Source organism: Pinus tabuliformis, chromosome 3_2, assembly GCF_031772625.1.
Source record: "Pinus tabuliformis cultivar Carrire ecotype Pingquan chromosome 3_2, CPIR1, whole genome shotgun sequence".
NCBI classification, from domain to species: Eukaryota; Viridiplantae; Streptophyta; class Pinopsida; order Pinales; family Pinaceae; genus Pinus; species Pinus tabuliformis.
The window spans coordinates 387,139,445-387,157,151 of NC_142302.1; positions in this window are offsets into that span (position 1 = coordinate 387,139,445).

The following is a 17,707-nucleotide window of genomic DNA, read 5'->3' on the forward strand; positions in this document are numbered from 1 at the left end:
CCTCTTTCTGCCCCAAAATTTGAGTCTCTGGATGATTCTTCTAAACATACCTGGATGGAGTCTTTTCTTCTACCCTTATCTATTCTTCTGGTGCTTCATTTGTTTCTTCTTCAGAATTTCTCTGATTTGATGTGGAAGGATAGTCCTCATCTTCTTCATAATCTTCGTTTTTTTCCTGCTTTGGATTTTTGCCTACTTCATCAATCACAACGTCAATACTTTCAACAATTTTTCCAAGTATTTTATTATAGCACTTGTATCCTTTACTTCGGGAAGAGTAACCAAGGAGAATGCCTTCATCTGCTCTAGGTTCAAACTTGCCAAGTTTTTCATCGGTCCTTTTGATGTAACATTTACTTCCAAAAACTTTGAAGTATTTTACAGTAGGAGTCTTACCATACCAAAGTTCATGTGGAGTTTGAGTGCTATTTACCCGAACGTTTGTTTTGTTGAGAATAGTGACGGCAACAAATGCAGCTTCTCTCCAGAAGGTTGCAGGAGTTCCAGACTCATCTAGCATAGCATGAGCCATTTGTTGAATAGTTCTATTCATCCTTTCTACCACTCCATTTTGCTGAGAAGTTCTTGCTATAGAAAATTCCCTTCTTATTCCATGTTCTTCACAGAAGTCGAAGAATTCATCCGTGGTAAATTCCACTCCTCGATTATAACTGAGGCATTTGATTTTGCGATCTGATTCATTTTCAACCAGAGCCTTGAAGGCTTTGAACTTTTAGAAAGATTTGTATTTGTACTTTAGAAGTCATATCCAACACATTCTGGAAAAGTCGTCAATGAAAAATATGAAGTATTCTTCTCCACGAGGTGAATTTTTCCTAGATGGACCACATAAATCAGTGTGAACAAGTTCAAGAGGCTTACTAGCTGATCCTTCCTTCTCAGGGAAATGTGCTCTGGTTTGCTTACCAAATTGACATGATTTGCATATTGTATTTTCTGGAATGTTGATATCTAGAAGATCATGAACAACCTTGTATCTGCATGCTTTTCTTATTTGAGGGAAGCTTCGATGCCCCAATCTTCTATGTTATAGCTAGTGTTCATCGTTTTTGCTTAGGTAGCACTGTTATTATCACCCCTTGAGTATGTACAGGTTGTTTGGAGTTCTTACACCTTTGATTTCTCATGTATCAAGCTCATGAACAACACATCCATTTTGATCGAAATACTACCTCATTTCCTTGATCACACATTTTACTGACACTCAATAGATTATTCTTTAGACCATCTACATACATAACATTCCCCGCTTTAACTTTTTCTTTTAAGAGAACGGAGCCTTTACCTTTTATGACTGCAGAGTGTCATTACCAAATGAGACCTTCTTTTTCTTTTCTAAGGCATTATATGATTGAAGTTTTTCTTTATCACTTGTCATGTGTTTCGAGCATCCACTGTCGATGTACCACTGATTTTCTTGTCCTTCTGCATACAAGGCTATACCACATCTTTCTGTTTGTGATTCTTTCTTTCTCCATGTTTTGGGACCCAATGAAGCTTGCTCCTTCTGAGATGTTTGCCGAAATTTACTCCTGCATTCAGAATCTTCATGACCGAAGTTGTTACAGATAGAGCATTCTATTTCATTTTCAAGAGCAGAAAAGTTATTGTAGGTCCTTTTCATGATCCCAGTCACATTCCTTTGATTTTGTGCTTCTCTAGTCATGATGGTCTTGTAAGAAACACATTGAGTAGCTTTGTGTCCAAAGTTATGACATGAAAAACATTGGCCATTAAAGAAATTCCTGCGATTATCGAATCTACTGACCTGATGATTGTAGTTTCCATTGACATTCATTCTTGAAGCAAAATGATTTACCTGAGGTAGGTTGTAGCTTCTGTTCATCCTTGAAGTAGATTGAACCCGATTTACCTGGTGATTTGCTTTATGCCTTTGCTGACGATTGTCAACCTGTTCACTTCTCCTTGTTGCATCAAGATAGCTTTTGGAGGTTGATGGCTTCTGTGCTTGAGATGCTTCTTCTGTATATCCAAGACCTGTCTTTATCAGAGGAGAATGCTGCACTTTGATAATTTCATCTAAAGTTTCTAATCCTTTATCAAATATAAGATTGAGAGCTTTTGTTTTCTCAATATCTTTTCTTAGACCCACAATTTCACATTATAACTTTTCATTTTGTTTTTCCCTTTTAGCAAGTTGGAATGTCAGAGTATCTATAATCATACTCTTTTTTTCTAAACAGATTTTAAGTTTAGAAATTTATTCATAGAGACCATCTTCATCTAAAGCATCCAAGAAATCATCATCTTCAAAAGCCATCAAAAGTCTATAATCATTACCATGTTCATCTTCATCACTATTTGATAAACCATTGCTATCTTCATGTGTATAGTAGCTCTTCTTACTTACATTTTGTTTTTTATTCCATTTTTCCGGTTCCTTACCTTTATCCAGCTTATATTAATGAGGACATATGGCAGCATAATGACTGACTCTTCCACAAGCAAAACATTTGAAAGGTAGTTTACCTCTAAATCTTCCAGAACCCTATTGACTTCTGAATTGTGTCTCGATTCATTGAGCTCTTCTCTTCTCAAAGCCTTGAATGCGGGTTCTCTCATATCTGATGGACCTCCTTTTCTCATTTCGAATGCAGTTAGGATTTCGTGTCGCTGTGTCATAGTAATACTCTGAAGATTCTGCTTTTCTTCTATGGCATAAATTTTTGATTCAAACTTAGAAGACATGGATCTCAAAACCTTTTCAGTAAATTATTTTATCTCTTCACCCAAGTTTTTCATGCGATTAATAATCTCATCTATACGTAAGAGATAATTAGCTATATTTTCATCATTGTGCATTTTGAGAGTTTCATATTGAATTCTGAGAGATTGTAGTTTTGTATGTTTTACCTGATTGTCTCCTTCATAGCTTAGAATGATCTTGTCCCATATTTCTTTGGCGGTTTTGAGCTACATAACCTTGACAAATTCTGATTGTGACAGACTTCCCAATAATGTGTTGACAGCCTTGGCATTTTTTTCATACTGATTTTTACCTGCAGTATCTGGAGGAATTGCTGATGAAAATGTGTATCCTCCTTCCACGATTTCCCAAACTTTTGTTCCAAGAGATTGAAGATAGGATGTGGTTCTTACCTTCCAATAGATGAAGTTGCTCCCATCGAAGATTGGTGGCCTAATGGATCCCTCTCTTTCGTATGTACTCATGATGATAAATCTTCCTTCAAGCGATCAAGCCTTTTCTGAAGGACCTGCTCTGATTCCAATTGTTGGAAATAATACTGAGGGGGGGGGGGGGGGTGAATCAGTATTAGCAATTTAACAGTATTTCATTTCCATAAACATATTTATATACGCTACTTCTGTTAATGAAACCTGCGTGTATACGCAACTGTGTTTAGAGCAACCAACATATACCTTGCAAACTTATAATTGAGTTAGTTGATCTTTAATATGTGAATCAAAACCATATAACTAGTAATTAGATGTAGTAAATAGAACATGCAATCACACACATGAACACAAGATATAAGGTGGAAACCCAATGTGGGTGAAAACCACCTGCTGCAATCGTCTCTATCTTTATTTTAACAAGAAACTTCTTTTACAAAATTTTGTACTGGTGTAGCCTTATACCAGTACGCAAGCTTCTACTTGCGAAAGGCTACAACCTTCTCTCGTTCTCCAACTTTTCCTGGAAGGGAGCTACAACCCCCTTAGCTCTTGTACTAGCTGATGTGTTTACTAGTACGTAGGTGCTGACCTACAGAATGCTACAACCTTCTCTTTTCTTCCAGGGTCCAAGTTTCATAAATTTTCAGACTGGATCCATCAATAACATTAATCAAACATCAAATACATCTGCATCAACCAATCTCCTTTGCACCAACCAAAACTGAATCAAACAATCACTTTTCTGAATATTGTAACCAGAACACAGTAACAGTAACTAGAACCCAATCCAGAACCCAGAACATTGCAACAGTAAATAGAAGTAGCTATAACATATTTTATGAGGTGTATGCTACTTCAATGTGTCGAACTTGCATGCATACGCACTTTTCTCAAGGCGAACTTTCATATACATAGTTTTGAAATGCCGAACCAACGTGTATACTCGCCTTTGCTATACTGAACCTGCGTACAGATCTGTAAAAGATGATTTAACGTTTACCACTATTCAGACATCAGTTATACCCAGATCATCAGATTTACAGATTACAACATGCGCCAACTATTCAGATAAAAGATCAAAAACCACTCAAAGATACTTCTCTTCAAGCCTTAAGATCTTGACCCATTAATAGAACTTATCCTTCTTCAAGCGCTTAGGTTCCTCCTTGATTCATATCAAGCTATGCACCATAACCCAATGACCAGTATTCTAGATCTTGATCTTCATTAGATATTCAATACTTCAGTGCCTTTGCCTAATGATCTCCTCCTCCTTTTATAGTCTTAGGCCTTACTCAATACCATGATCCAAAACCACTTAGAATCAATACCTTGGACCAAATACCCGGTGTCAATACTTCAGACAAGATACCTTGGACCAATATCATGGGTCAAAATACCAAGGACCAAATACCACGGACCAAAAACAAGTTTTCCAACATGTACGCGCTTTTCCTTGCATGAAAGTCCGTGTATATGCATACGCACCTTTTGATCGGTTAACCCGCGTGTATACATGGCTTGGTCAAGGGGAACCTGCGTATATCTCTTTTTCTTTCATTCTATGAGCCTGAACTGTGATTTGTCATCTGAGTGAGTTGCCATCAAGGACAACACCTGTGTCATAGCGCCAAACCTCTGTCATAATGCCAACACTATTTTGGATACACACCTGTATGCTTGGGTTGGTGGTTAGAAAGTAAGGCTGATGGTACCTAGAGGGGCTAAAAGCTTAAACCAACCTTATTCCCATTTGGATAGATTTCCTTGGTTAGGAATCTAGTCCATGGCATTGCGGTGCCTAAATTTTTGATTGACTGATTAGATAGATTTCCCTAGTCAGGAATCTAGTCTCTGGCATTGCGGTGCCTAACTTGTTGAGTGAATAATTGGATAGATTTCACTGGTTAGGAATCTAGTCCGTGGCATTGCGATGCCTAAATTAATGAGTGACGCATTGGATAGATTGCCCTGGTAAGGAATCTAGTCCATGGCATTGTGATGCCTAAAATTTCTTCATGGTTCATATAGTTTGAGATCTTCCATTTTATTTGTACATTATGAATACCTCCATAGTTAAGAGGGAGTGTTAGAAAATGTAACTATGTTCGGTCTTCATTAATGTACTTGAGTCATTATGTAATGTACTTGTCAAAAGAATAAAGAAAATAATTTATATTATTGTAACAATGACTTATTAAAGCATGGATTTCACGCTTGGGTCATCATTATATTAGTCAAAGTCCCCATTGTGGACTCCTACGATTAATATTGAGTTTATAGAGACATTTTACATTCAAAGAGACCCTTCTTGGGCTTTTGAATCATTAGTATTGAGTCAAATATGAATTATGTACCCTCCACATCAAGTCGGCCTAAGAGAGATCAAGTTGGCCTAAGGACCCTAATTCGAACAATTAAAAGCCTATATATACAAGGAGGTTGAAGTCATTTGGAGCATCATTCTCTCACAAAAGTTTGATATCTCTTGTAGCTGGGAAAAAGAGCGAAGTTCTCTTATAGCTAGGAAAAGGTGCAAAGTTTGTTGCCGGGAAGTCGAAGTGAATGTGAGTTTAGGGAAGTCCAAGTAGAAAGGAAAAATAAAAATTTTGGTGCCTCTCTCTCTATTTTGTGGTTCGGATTAGGAGATCGAAGTCTCCTAAGTTTTGATGTTGCCAGAAGTCGTTTGTTGTCGGAAGTGACTGCCTAGTCGAAGTTGCTGGAAGGGGTAAAAAATATGGAAGGCTGACTTGGTGTGGAGGGAAGGTCTGGTCTTGGTCTAGGATGAAGAGTCTCAAAGAATGCTATTGAAAGGAAGAATTATATTGACTGGGTTGTTCCCCTCGAGGTGGGTTTTTCCCTGGCATAATGCATATATCTTGTGTCTCTTGTTTTGTGATATTCATATACACATAATATGGTAATTGTTTGATGAAAGATAAAATAATAAAGAAGTGAATGAATCCAACATACTCATGAGTAATTATAGAGAAAGGATAATCAAACCCTAATATAATTACTTTGATTTTGCAACATGAGAAAGGTACACATACTTTTCCCTTCTGTCTCTTGAAAAGTTGCAATACATGATGAAGAGATCCTTAACATTCTCTTGCATACATTTGAAATTTCATGAATAGAAGTGATGTCTCTAAGGTTTTGTGACTAACACTTTAGTATACATGATTTGAAAATTGTATACATGATTTCTAGGGTTTGCATTAAGAATTTGAAAATGAAGAACATAAGGTTTATGAACCCTAGCAAGGATTTGAATTAGAACACCTTACAAACCCTAGATAATTGCATTACAGAAATTTTGAGGTATGAAATGGGCCTCAAAACAAAAATGTACAACCAAAAGCAACTTTTTAAGAACCAGTAGGAGTCAATATGATGATTTTGACCGTGGGGGATGACTCACCATTTTTGGAGTAAAAAAATAAAAAGTTTAAAATTTTTAAAAAATATAAAAACTACTTTTTTCAACTCGTATTTTCAACTTATCTCCCTACGATTTTACTCAAGTTTCGGGCCAGAGCACTTATTGGATGTATAATTTAATTCCTCATCTACAGAGTACCCATGTTGCATACTTTCGGTGGACCATGTTACATGAAAAATGAGAAATACATGAAAAATGTGATTGCAATAACGTTTTTCATGTATTTCTCATTTTTTTTTATATATAGAAGAGTCCATCAAAAGTATGCAACATGGGTACTCCTTGGATGAGGAATTAAATTCCGTATCCAATGACTGCTCTCACTCAAAATTTGAGTAAAACCATAGGGAGATAAGTTGAGAATATGAGTTGAAAAAGCTATTTTTCTTTTTTCCCTTTAGGATTTGGTGATGTAATATAATATTATTTTATTATTTCCACTATTATTTTATAATATTCCTTAGGAGGCCCATTTTAGACATCAAAATTTCTCTAATGTTTTCTTTATATAACAAAATGCCTAGAATGACAGGATTGCCATCATGCACTTAAGAGATAAATACCTTCTTGATTCGTTTCTCTTATCCTTGTATATTCTGCTTGGTTGTAATTGCTGGTGAGAATTGAGTTATTTTCGGTTTTTTAGATAATCAATTGAAAGAAAAGAAGGACCCAATTTGTGCCAACCTTTGGGAAAATGGAGTCAAGAACATACTTTGATGAAGAATCTTGAATTGTAATGGAGAAATCAACAAAGTTGTGTATACATAAACCTTACTAATTAAATCAACCACATTAATACATAAAGTTAAATGAAAAGGCTATAAAGATTCTATTTAACCTCCAATTATATGCCAACTATTATTTCAATTATATTCCAACTATTATTTTGTGAAAAATTGAATGCAAAAGAGAGCAACAAACAATCTTCATAAATAGAACAATATAAGTGTTCTATATCTCTTCTTTCACTATTATTTATTTATTTAGTAAATATAGTCTCTTGCTTTATTTTCATTGCATGATTGTAACTATTATTTTATGATCTCCCCAGAGAGGATTTCAGGTACATACTGAAGGCTATCTGGGCTAAAAGAAAGTATAATATCAAAGCAAAGTCTGTGACAAGTCCTTCAATTCAGAGGGATCTTCAAAGGGAGATCTGAATCTTGAAAAATAAGCAAGCAAATATCACTCATGTCATTATATATATCCAAGGATTTACAAGGACATTGGCAATGCCACCAAGTTGTTATCATGAAAATCTGCATTAACAAACATTCCTTAATAATTATAGACGGTTAACACTGCCATTTTTGGATGCCTCTTTGTTTTGATTGGTGTTTTTTATAGTCTTTGAGAGGTGTACCTAGGGGTTGTATGTTGTTTTCAAATATATTGATTTGCGTAAAACCTCATTTGATTTGTGAAAACAAGGCTCATTCTTAAGCTGTTTTTACTGTAGGAAAATGTAGCTACAATCGGTCTTCATAATTTTCATTCACTAGAAAAGGAGCTTTTTAAACTACTGAAAATTGTGGTATCAAAATATTGATGGAGCGTGTGGAGAATTCACCCAAAGATCCATGTTGAAAGGGTGGCCAAGTAAATATTGATTTAGGAATAATTATTGGTTTTCTAGCAAGGGTTTCTTATGTTGTTCTGAATATGCATTTAAAATAGAGGAATCAATTTATGAGAAAATGTGGAAATGAATTTTTGTTCTTGAAATTGATATATGTTGAAGCCTTGGAACCACTAGTGACAGAAAGGTATTACCAAATCATGGATATGAAAGATTGTTGGTAATTACATAGGGATATGGTCTCCATAGAAGGAATCATCTCTTTCTTGAAGAGAACCTGTACAAACAACCCTTGGATCAATAACTAGAAGTGTCAGTTATTGAGTAGGATGCCAAGTGCATGTAGTTGCAATCATTAGTTTTTGGTAAAAGCGTTTACATGGATTGGTGCTTAATCATAATACCAATTTGTTGAAACATTAAGGAAATTTCCTCAGTGAGATCATATACAAACAAAATCCTAATAATATATGTCGTGGGTACGTTGAAGATTAGCTTGAATTATGAATTAAATGCAATTATAAAACAATGGGTATTGCACTTTAAATTCATGGCCAACATTCAACCATTAATTGGAATGCTTTGCTGTAACATCCCTTACAAATTGAGGACGAATGGGACGTAATAGCCTATCCATATTTGTAGGCTATAGTCCTCTGTAATGTGGAAAAAACACAAATTTACCCACTGTTGGGAAAGTTTTGGGGTAGTTGGTCGAAAAATGGCGTTTGAAGCAAAATCTACTGAATCATTAAGGAAGAAGAGACCCCACTAGGAAATCTATAAATATGAGAGGGATGAATTCATTTTGGATCATCAAGTGTGAATCAATTCATTTGTTTTTGAGCATTAACTCTGAAGGTTTTAAGACCTCTCTCTCTTTTGTCAATTTCAGTTGTGAAATATTCCACCCTAGTTGACATCCTTCTCTTTTTCTCTTTGGTATTGGCACATGATTTCTATCCAAGGAATTTTTTTTGAGGGTTAATCATTATTTTTTTGTTTTAATGATTAATCTCTATTTGGGAAGCAAAGTTATCTAAGACCTTAATCCTTGATTCTGGGCACACTAGAAAGGCAACAAAGTTTTCTGTTGAGAGTAACCTCTTGTTTTGGGTACGTTAAAAGGAAAACAACGTCTCTATTGATTTATGTCCCTTGTTCTGGGTATAGTATAAGGAAAAAAATATTTTGGTTTCTTGTTCTGGGCATAGTATAAGGACAAAAAAATTATGGTTTCTTGTTCTTGGGCACAAGAGTATCACCGAGGAGGCAACAAGATCATCTATTTACTCTTGAAGGGATTTTGCAAAAGTTTGATCTCCATCACAACATTGAAGCGAAGTAGAGATTTTTCTGGGAGATAGTCAGATCCATTGAAGGCACATTTTTTTTTTTAACTATGGCACAATCCAAGATCATAGGTTGTAAGACAGATAAAAAAGTCCTTCCTTTAGCAGCAAAGCTCAAATTTTAGACCAATGGGTATTTCAAGAAGCAAAGGAAACAAGGATATCTAGCAGCTCGAGTTTCCTGTGGAAGAATACGAAGATTGCTTTAAATAGATTTTCCATCCTATATCCATCCACTTAATGGTAGGAAGGTTTAGTTGCAATTGTAAATACTGGTTAGGGTTTGTTGTATAATTAGTTGGTTATGTTAAGTGAGAATCATATTGTTGTGTGCTTTTTTTATGAACTACACGTTATGTGGGTTTGATTGAGAAGTATTGTGCACTGAATTTGATTCATTGGATATTTTTGTGTTATGTCTATTGATATCATTTGTGGAAGGTTACATTGATTGTATGAAGGGGAATTGGTGACAAGTAGCAATGTGTCCGCATCAAGTACCCTCACAAAACCGCAGGAAAAAATATGACCAAAAACCCAATGAATAAAACCTTAAAAATTATCTCCTTGGTTCATGAACAGTTGAGAAGAGGATGAAAGGATTACCTTTTTTAGTCTCTGACTATTTCTTATTCTTGCTCAAATGCTTTGATCATTCTTCAGTGCATGCCAAGCTAGCTCACCACAGGACCTCATAACTGGATGAAAGGGAAACCATTATACTCTTTCTTTTCTTGCACACACCTGTGAATGAAATGGAATGAAAGGAAAGGAAATGAAAGGGAACTCGTAACGAGATGAAAGGTAAGCCCTTGTTCTCGCTCTTCGCTTGTAGAAGTAAAGGGAAGGGAACAACGATGTTGGCAACTGATAATGGTAAACAAAAGCCTTTTGGCCATCCCCAATTTTCTTCCCCAAATGCAACACCTGCTTGAATCATAATATTTTAAAAATATATTAGCACATAATGTAATGTAGCATATCATTTTCCAAAATAATGAAAGATATATAAATGAAATCATGGACATAACTATTTTCATTAATGACATATAATATAAAATTAATATTTTAAAAATAGGAAATCATAATATTCTTTAAAGATAAATATTATTCAAAGATAAATATGCATATATATTTTAAAAACTACTATCAAAATGATAGATATTAATAGGTACTTCAAAATGTTGACTTTGGTTTGTTTTAGCTAGAGTGAACCCCACACACACATGATACATTCATTTTCATTAGATAAGACTATGCATACACATTTAAAAAATATTACCAAAATGATATAGATCCACATGAGTTTTCAAATTCCAACATTAGTTTGGCTTATGTAGTATGAACCATTAAGTATGTCAAGCCATATCAAAATTTAAAGTATATGTGTTGGTTAACTGCAATTTAGTCCTAAATGTTCTAGCGATGGATTGGAATATCAATAAAGGATGTAAGGGGAAACATGACCATGAAGAAAAAGAAGAAGAATAAAGTAATTAAATAAGTATAGTTGCACAAGGATGTGCAACACTCTAAGATGGGGGGTATGATGGGCCCTTACAATAGGTATTCCAAAGGCCCATCTATAATGGAATTTTTACTTAAAAATGTACAATTGGACCTTGTTTAATGTGAATTTTGAGTTTCACATGCTTAATTATTAGTTAAGTTGATCAATTAGTATAGTCATGCTTTTGTTTCTTTTGGTACAAATAATGCATTAAATATGACATGATAATATGAAAGGCATTTCACTAGAAGCCTCATAAAACATTAGGGATATTTCTCCCAATGTAACTAGCACCCAACCCCCGATTGGGGTGAGAGGTAGTTTAAGTACCGCAGTGGGATTTGAGCTTCCATGATGATTTTAATGATATAAAAGAGAGGGGGGTGGTGTGACCACCCCCACACAAATAATTCCATGCACCAAATGTTAGAGAGACATTATGACCGATGGTGGAGGTATCTGGTGGTAAATGAGAAGGTAGTTACCAAAGCCATTGTAGGTGGTGGAGCTTTGAGAGGTAGAAACAAGGAATTCCTTGAAGGTAACTTGTGGCAAAGAAGAAATTCATGGGTCTTCGTGGGAGGTGTTGAAGAATGTAACTAGGTTTGGTGTTCATAATTGTATTTGAGTCATAATTAAATGTATTTATCAAAATAACAAAAAATAAATTATTATTATTATTATTATTATGACTTATTAAAGCATGGGTTTCATGCTTGGGTCATGTTTTAGGTAAAAGTCTCCATTGAGGACTTCTAGGTTTTATCATAAGTCATTAGAGTCATTGTCTATTTAATGAGACCCTTCTTGGGCTTTTGAATCATGTAAAAAGTATTATTATTGAGTCAAATAAGTCATTTTTCACCTCCACAACAAGTTGGCCCTTACCTGATCAAGTCAGCCTACATGAGGGTAATTTAAACTCCAAAAAAGGGTATATATACAAGAAATTCGATTCATTTGTAAGACACTCTCACACAAGTTCGATATAGAAGAAGGAGGAGAAGAAAAAGTACGAAATTCCAAGAGACAAAGGAGAATTGACGGAGAAGGATAAAATTTGAAGTTTTTGGGTTGTCTCTCTCTCTCTCTCACGTGTGGATTTACTATGATATTTGATGGAAGGTCGAAGTTACTACTGGACCAAAGTTATTGCTGGGTCAAAGTTATTGTTGGGTTGAAATTCTGTTGTTGGGGAAGTTGAAAGTATAGTGCTGCTAGATCAAAGTGGCAAGGTCAAAGTTTCTACTGGAAGGTTATCATCTGCAGAAGAAAGGAAGGGCTGAATTGGTGATTGGAGGAAGTGTGTGTAGGACAAGGATTCTTGGATCATCTCATGAAACTATTAAAGGAAGAGTTTTTGACTGGGTTTTACCCTAGATAGGGGTTTTCCCATGGTTGTTTGCCTACATATGGTGTCTTTAATCTTCATATTATGGTTTTGGTAATTGCTTGATGAACTAAGTTGAAATAAGAATGATCCGGATTTAAATAGGAACGCAACAAATTACAGAGATAACCATATACACAAATATGCAGCGGAAATAATAATTCATTTCATTAATGGAAAATACTGAAATATGCTTACAGACAGAAATGGAAATAAACTAGCTAGGGCGATGGTAGCTTATCTCTGAGAAGAGATGTGATGGCTACATGCCTCTGAACTGTGTTACAATGAGGCTCGAAGGCCTATTTATTGTTGAGAAACAATGGAAAAACCCTTAACATTCCAAAACCTAACCCTAGGAGATGAAACACCAAACTGTGGGCCCCGTTTGGGGGTAAGTTGGTACATCAACTTCCCGGGGTCGTAACTTTGGCATATGATCTCCGTTTGACGCGTACAATAGCTCATTAGAAAGATCTATCCGAGCACTATCATTGTTGGAACGCGCAACACCAGTCCATTCCATGGACTCGTGTTGCCCCGGATTCCCCAAAAAACGTCGTTTAGGGCCTCAAAACGGCTCTGAAAGTTCAGGACCCGAAAAACTGCTAAAAATAGTAAGTTGTGCTACAATTAAGGAAACTGAAAATGCTGAGAAAGACAATGGTGGGGGTCCAGGTGGACTTGGCAGGTGGCCACCAATATCCACCTGGATCATTCCTCCCCCCTTAGGAAGCAATGGTCCCCATTGCGTTGAGCTCCTCCATGAGATGAGGAAACTTCTGCTGAACTTGTTCCCTGGTGAGCCACTTGCCCTGCTGAAGGAGTTGGCCCGCTTTGACAACTCGATACAGTTGGATATTCTGTTGGCGAGTGTTCTTGATCTGTGTGTCCATGATCCGATCAGTTGCAGCTTGTTCCATGCAATCTGGATTTAATTCTGTGGGTTTGAGCTGTTCTGCAATGTCGGATGTGTCTAGCAATGGTGGAAAGTATGGCCGAAGGCGGTCCACATTGAATACTGGGTGCAGGCCAAGGAATGGGGGAATGCTGAGCTCAAATGCATTGTCTCCCATAGCCTTAGTAATGGTGTAAGGACCATATCGGAGTGGTCTCAATTTCCGATAGGCTCCAGTAAGGCGTTCCTTTTGCAAATGCAACCAGACTTTGTCGCCCACCTGAAACTTGTGTGGCACCCGATGTTGATCATGTCGCTGCTTGTACTTGGCATTTGATTTCTCAAGAATGTCATGGACCTGCTGGCGAATATGTTGGATGCGCTCAATGAAGCTGGTGGCCTTATCTGTTTCGGACTGGACATGAGCTGAATTCATGTGAGTAGCTGCAAGTGGCATGGCCACATCAATGGGGCATAGTGGCTGGAATCCCAAACCCACCTGAAAAGGGCTATGGCCAGTGGAGCTGTGAAGAGCTCGGTTGTAGCTGTGCTGAACGTAGGGGAGGCTCTCGTCCCATGTGCGTGGATGCTTTGAGTTATACATGCGCAGAATGTGCACAATCATCCTATTGACAACCTCTGTCTGGCCATCAGTTTGAGGATGGAAGGCTGTGGACTTCGTGAGTTTGGTGTCCAGCATTGACCAGAGACTGGACCAAAAGGTGCTGAGAAACCGACTGTCCCGATCTGAGATGATAGACTGTGGGATCCCAAAGTGCACCCACACTCGTTCAAAGAAGAGTTTAGCAGTGGCTTCTGCTGTGATATTCTTCTTGCAGGCCATCATAATGGCCATCTTTGAGAACCTGTCGACGACCACAAAAACACAGTCATTTCCATGCTTAGTGGAAGGAAGGCCTGACATGTAATCCATGGAGATGGATTCCCAAGGTCGACTAGGGGTAGGCAACGGGGTATAGAGGCCTTGCTTCTTAATGGTCGGTTTGGCAATGGCACAGGCAGTACATGATCGGATGTACTTCCCAACATCCTGTCGAAGATTCGGCCAATAGAAATAGTTTTGCAGTACTGCCACTGTTTTCTCGACCCCGAAATGCCCAGCAGCCCGACTGTAGTGTGCTTCCCAAATCATCTTGGCACGCTCGCTTGAAGGAACACAAAGGTGACCGAGGTGGCATAATAGGGCATCCTGGAGGTGAAAATCTGCAACCTGCCGACCCTCCAAGAGTGTCTGGTATGTGTGGCCGAATTCTGGGTCGCTTTTGTAGAGAAGTGGCCAATCAGAAGTCTCGTGCCCGCAAGAGTTGAGCACGGTGGTTAGCGCCATGATCGGTGGTCGACTGAGGCAATCTGCAACATTATTGGTGCTGCCCTTTTTATACTTGATATTCAAGTGAAACTGTTGCAGGTATGTAGACCACTTCTGATGGCGATCATTCTGCAATTTCCCTTGGGTCTGTATGAACTGCAGAGGTCGGTGGTCTGTGTGGATGACCGTTTCCTTCCCCAAAATGTAATGCTTCCATTGTCGGCAGGCCTGTACAATGGAATACATCTCTTTATCATAAGTGGGGTACTTCCGGACTGTGTCTGAAAGTGTTTCACTGTGATATGCCACTGGATGTCCATGTTGAGTAAGGACTGCCCCAATAGCATAGTCAGAGGCATCTGTCTCGACCTCAAATGGTTGTTGTAAATCTGGTAACGCGAGCACTGGTGCCGTGCAGAGGCGATCCTTCAACTCCCTGAATGCCTTCTGTTGAGATTCAGACCAAAAGAATTTTGCTTTCGCCCCGCCCTTGGTGACTTGACTCAAGGGCCAAGAAATATGAGAAAATCCCAACACAAACCTGCGGTAGAAGTTGGCAAGACCTAGAAAGCTGCGGAGCTCTGTTAGAGTGGTTGGAGAGGGCCAATCCCGAATGACTTGGACCTTGGCTGGATCGACATGCACCCCCTGTTCATCAATGATGTATCCCAGATACTGAACCTCGGTCATGCCAAAAGTGCATTTCTCCAAATTGGCACATAGCTTGTGTTGCCGCAGTGTTTGGAGAACCTGTCGGATGTGGTGGAGGTGCTCTTCCCAACTCTGGCTGAAGATCAGAATGTCATCCAAGTATACTACTACAAAGGAGTTGGTGAATGGCCGCAAGATGTCATCCATTAGCCTCATAAAGGTTGCAGGAGCATTCGTCAATCCGAAAGGCATGACCAACCATTCGAAGAGGCCCTCCTTGGATTTGAAGGCAGTCTTCCACACATCTGAGGGTTCAATTGGTACCTGGTGATATCCTGACTTCAGATCGATCTTGCTGAAATATTTCGCCCCCTTTAGTTGGTCTAGGAGGTCATCAATCCGCGGGATCGGGTACCTATTACGGACAGTGATCTTGTTCAGCGCCCGATAGTCAATACAGAGTCTCCACGTCCCATCCTTCTTCTGTACCAACACTATCGGGCTCCCACAGGGCGAAGAACTCGGACGGATGTGACCTTTCTGCAGGAGCTCCTGAATCTGCCTCTTGATTTCATTGTTCTCCAGAACGGAGCGCCGATAAATTGGTCCATTGGGTAGCGGCGCACCTGGGGTCAGATCGATGGAGTGCTTGACTTGACAGTGCAGAGGAACCCCTGCCGGGGAGGTGAAGATGTCTTCGTACTCCTCCACAATCTTGTCCATCTGTAGCTGCCGTGCAGAGGGACCCCGTTTGGAGGCCGCGGCCACTGTCTTCTTCTTCCCTTGAGGGCGTATCATCAGGAAAAAAAATTTCCTGGTTTTGGAAATGATCTTACTGCATTGTTTTGCAGTAATCAAAGAGATGGCGGCAGGTGGTGCTACCTCTGGTATCCTGAACAACTTATTTCCCAATGTAATAATAACAGCACGGGGCCTTGATTCATACACAGCATGTCGCTTCCACAAGTATGGTTGTCCTAGTAATACATCACAAACTTCAAGGGGAGCAATGTCACACAATACCTCATCCGTGAAGGGCTTGATGTTGTATGGAAGGCGACACTGCTGGCTCACGCGAAGATCTCGCCCTTGGTGAAGCCACCCAATGGTGTATGGTTGTGGATGTGCTGTGGTCGGTAAGCCCAACCGCTTCACGACCTCTGCCGAAATGAGGTTCTTTTGACTCCCGCTATCAACAATGAACTGTATCGGGGAGCCCTTTACCCACATCTGGGAGTGGAAGAGACGCTCCTCCTCCTCTGGATCTTCGGGTTCATTTTTCTGGATCTTTGCGGTAGCAACAGTGGCGCTGGGATCCGCATCAATGATCTGCTTCCCTTTTTCATACCCCTTATCGGGTTCTGACTCAGAGTCGGAACATGCATCTGATTCTGAAACCTTTAGCTCAGCCACCAGTGACTGCTTGGCCCGACACTCACTTGTGTTGTGAGTGGAGCTCTTATGGAACTCGCACCATTTTCCAGTGTCCTTTCTCGGCTTCGCGGCGTTGCTCTTTGCTTGCAGCTTCGGCTGGTTGTCTTGGGCTGTCCCGCCTTGGCTTTGTCCTTTGTTCTGTGGTTTAGGGGCACCTTTCCCCTGCTTTGGATTCGCAGATCCAAAGTCTCGCTTCTTTTGTTTAAACTTCTGCTCGACCTTGACGGCATACCGGTATGCTGCGCCGAGCGAGGGGATGTTTAGGAACTGTATTTCTTCCTGGATGTACTTGTGCAGGCAGCCACGGTATTTGAGTATCAAATGTTGCTCTGAATCCTTGATACCCAACTTTGTGCGAAGGGTATGGAAAAGATTGGTGAACTCCGGCACGTCTTGGTCCCTTCCCTGCCGCAGCGTGGTCCACTTTATGTATTCATCCTCATAGCTTCCGACAGGGTAGTACTGCTCCTTGATGGCATCCCGGAACGAATCCCAGGTGGGTGCGGCTGAAAATAGTGAGCCAGTACTTTCATCCTTCTGCTCGCAGTAGGTTTCCCACCAGTCCTTGACGTGGGGGGCTGCTTTGAGAAGAGCAAAAACAATCTTTTCCCGACTCGAAAATTCATGAACAGAAAAATAACCCTCTAGCAGATTTAACCATTTATCTACGGCATCGGCGTCTATCTGACCCTCGAATATGGGGATTTCAAAATTAACTTGTACCTTAAAGGGTGTGGCGTTTCCAGAGGAGCTGCTGGAAGCCGATGCGCCGCTTCTGGGTAGCCGCTGAAGGATCTGCGCAAAGCTGTCCATCATCGCGTTCCGTTGTCGCTCGAGCGCTTCTTCGAGCAAGATTTTGATGGGATCTCCTGCCCCCTCGTCTTTCTTCTCGTCCGCCATGGGAGGCCGTCGGGATTTGCGAGGCTGGTCTT